The following is a 4130-nucleotide window of genomic DNA, read 5'->3' as shown; positions in this document are numbered from 1 at the left end:
GTCGATAGAAACAGGAAACTTTTTATGAAGCTTCAAACACACATTTTTATCAACTCATTTCACTTCAGTGTTGTTCAAAAACTCCCAAAGCTCGTGAGTTTTTATTTGACCACTCTTTCACTGCAACATATTTAATATTGATTTATTTTTAAGAACAGTCAGGTGAAACTGTGTGACTGCAGCAGAAGAAGTAGTTACTGTTCTGATCATATTTCAACAGTTATTTCAACAAATAAACCAGAATTATGTTAAATATTTTAATATAAACTCATCCATTCTATTAATCTCCATCACTCTGCGTCTGTTTCTGAATACAGGATGTTTCAGTGTTGATCGCATCATTTCCGAGCTGTCCCTGAACGCACCATGAAGCCGTAACAACGTGTGTAGAAGCGCAACATGTTTTCAATCAGTCTGACCGCAGCTTCTTTCAGCTGTTTGGACCTTCGAGTCCATTTCACAGAACTTCTGGGTTTAACGTTCACCGAACCGAGTCTTATTGACTTTACATCGTTTCATTTCTGGACCAATATAAGAACCAGAACAACTTCTGACCCAACATGAAGAACCGAACACTTCTGACTCACTGAGCACTTTAATAAAACACGCACGCGCACAAAGCCTCTCCCAGTGATAAAAAGTCCTGAAATCAAGTTTCAGACTCACCCAGTTTAGTCTCTAAATGTCTCCGCGTGTTCCTCCGTCTAAAATGGAGCTGAACTCGGAAACACTTTCGCTTTTGATTTTGCGCGTCCACGTCGGTTAACTGTGCACGCGCGAGCTGCTGCGTACAGTGGTGTCAGAGGAAACCATGAAGATCAAACTGGTCCCAGTCAGTATTGATCAATAGTAAAACAGGATCGATGCTTAAATTTCAGTTTCTATGAAGGAAAGAGACATTTCTTTTATTTTGTGTTATAGTTTCTGTGCAGTTCTAGAAAAACTGATATTTTGTGTACTTTGTATACATGATGACAATAAATCAATAACTCCAGACATAATAATACATGGAGAAAATAGTTTTTGTTCTGTTCCAGTGTTTCTGAACAAACATTTTATTATGATAATAAAATATTTCTTGTTTATTGACGTTGCTCAAAACCTGTCCTGGGTTTTAATTATTAATCCAAAAAGGAAAATAAAATATAATAAATCACAAAATGACTTGTATGTCATGATTTTGTTCATATTTATCAATGTGATGCTGCATCCATGTGATGTATTTTAAAGTGTGTATTGTATAAATGTTGCAGCTTGTATTTAGTTTGATCACATCAACCAAATTGTTGCAGTTTGGATAAAAATAAAAAAAAACATAAATCATCTACAATAAATTAGTTCCAGTAAGATGCCACATGTGGAGCCGACACGACATCGTTCTGAAATAATGAGCGTATACGACGGTTGCTGTTACGTGTTGAAGAGAAACTAATTGGACCAAGTTCAAGTTTGGATGGATCAAAGAGTGATGATGCTGGAATCTGTCCTGTTCTACTTTGAAATAACAGAAATACTCCAGCAGGAAGTGCATTTGGAACAATACTAAATTAGTTCATATGAATTATGATATTATATTTTAAAACAAATTCTTGATGTGTCATTAGTGATCCATCAAAGTTGATCAAGTGATGAACTGAGACGATGTTGTGAGTAAACCAATGAAGGTCAAATAAGGATTAGTTTTGATACAAGATGTCTTTATTGTTCCAAATGTAATATCTGTGTGAGGAAAAATGATGTTTATAAATCAATGAGCAGGAGAGAAGCATCTGTTGATGAAGGTTAGATGGTTTGGAGGGGATTGTTTCAACATTATAATTACAAAATGATATGAAATTTAGGCCTCCTAATTTAGAGAAAATAACATTTGTATGAAGTTCCAAATTGAAATTGAGTTCCTGATGAATTGTTGAAGTCAATTTATTTTTTGATAGAATCACTCAGCCCTCTGTGAATAGCAAGCAGCCATCAGGGCACTAACGATCTATTATTAGACTCATGGTCCTCCTTTTACATGTGAACAGCTGGTTCTGGATGTCACCAACAAACTGCTTGGTCCACCATGAGAAGGTGCTGCTTATAAGACTGAGTGTGTTGCAGCTCCTCAGACTGAAGAAGTCCTTTGGATAAAAGATGAAATGTTTCAACAAGAAGAATCGTCCAGAGGACCTGACTCAACCTTGTTAGATTAGTTTTACATCGTTTATGTTAAATATTATTCAAATAAATCAGATTTATTTATACGGCACATTTAAAAACAGCTGTGGTCAAAGTGCTGCACACAAACAGTAAAAAGATAAAAGCAAATAGAAGAGAACACAAAATAAAATGTTTTTATAATGCATCAAATAAAGTGTACAAAAATAAAACATTAAACTGATGCTGTAATAAAATCCAAAGAGTAAATATGTTTTTTTAAATGAGACTTAAAACATGAAGAATTGAAATAATTTAATCTTTGATTGAATATTTGACATTAAATGAGCCACTTTCAAAATAAAAGATGGAGAAAAGATCATTTCAAACTGGACTTAAAAGAGATAAAACTGATGAAATGAGTTTTATAAATGTCCAGAACCTTCTGACAACACGAGTAACAAAGTGACAAACTTTGTTTTGATGTGAACTTTTTCAGCTTCATTGTCTCCAAACATGAAAGTGATGAAAAGCTTCAATTCGATTCTGTGTCGGTGCAGAAACAGGAGCAGAGTTTCTGATCACTTCAACATCTCTGAGCTCACAACTGAAGAATCACAACAAACATGTCTGCTCAACTGGAAACAGCACAAATCAAACCAGTCAGCGCTCCCAGCTGACACCAGAACATCTGTGAGAACAGAACATCTGTCCCTCCACAGTCCACAGGAAGAAAAGCCACTCACTCCCAGGAAAATAAGAATCAAACTGGTCGATTCTCATCCTGAGCTCTTCCTGTTTGGACCTTCTCTCTAAGACAAAAATGGCGTCTGAGCTGAAGCTGCAGCTTCTTCTTCTCTTCCTGTTTCTGTGTCAGCTGATGCTTTCTGCTCCTCCTCCTTTCCGTTTACAGGAAATGAGCTGAGCTGAAGAAACATGAGGAGTTGATGAAACAACACCATCACTCTTCATGCTTTCTGTCCCCGTGTGTTTACACGTCATCTCCACGTGCACATCAAGAACAGAAAGCTCTTGCACTTTATTCTCATCAAGTCCACTTCATTTAGTTTCTTCTTCAAATGGGCTCCAAGCGGGTCAAAGGAGAGCGGAAGCAGCAGCACACCTGGGCTCCATCAGCTGCTCTTTATGAACAGTGTGACAGCTTCTTTGGTTTCTGAGCAAAGATTCTCTGATAAATCAGAGTTTCTTCTTGTTCATTGAACTCGGAATGATTTTTCATTTGTTGCACGTTATTGTTGAACACGAGAAGCAGTTTGTTGTTGAAAAGATCAAACTGGAAGAGTCCACAGTTCAAGGAAACACCCTGAAAACATGAAATGTTTGGAGCTCCTTTCTTTGTGCTTTGAGGAGAACAATGTTGAAAACGTGTGAAATAAGAAGCCGTGATTTGTCTTTAAAAACTTCTCAAATGTAAAGAGTTTGTCAAAGTTCAAGAGAAGAAGCCTCCTCATGTGAGAGCAGCACAAACTCTGAATCACCGTTAAACATCTGGAGCTGCCTGAACACGACTCGCTGATGGAAAATTATCTTCTTTAATCTGCTGACAAACATCAGATTATTCTAGATTACAGATCTACTCTCAGTTTACACTCCTGTTTTTCTCTCATGGTATAAAAACTGTTCTGGTCCAAAGGATGTCTACGGTGTTTTGATGGAAACATCTAAATGTTCTGGGCTGATCTCAGCAACAATTCAGACATTTAAGAGCCTTTAAAAGCCTCTAATTGTGTCTGGTTCATGTTGGACCGACTTGAAAACATGAGCAGATTATTTCAGCTTCATATAATCTGTGTGGAGAGAGATTTAACCCAGATGTTCATGAACAGCACACTGGTTCATCTTCATCTATAAATCCCTCCTTGTTCTGCTGCTTCTTAAATCTCCTCCCACATGTCACATGGTCAGTGCAGTTACAGCGTGCGCTCTCAGGACATCATTACCTGCAGCGTCCCCTCAGAGCCCACTGAACTTGA

This window comes from Nematolebias whitei, chromosome 2, assembly GCF_014905685.2.
Source record: "Nematolebias whitei isolate Nwh7 chromosome 2, NemWhi1, whole genome shotgun sequence".
Lineage (NCBI taxonomy): Eukaryota > Metazoa > Chordata > Actinopteri > Cyprinodontiformes > Rivulidae > Nematolebias > Nematolebias whitei.
The sequence above is the reverse complement of the archived record's forward strand: the minus strand, read 5'-3'. Positions refer to the sequence as shown.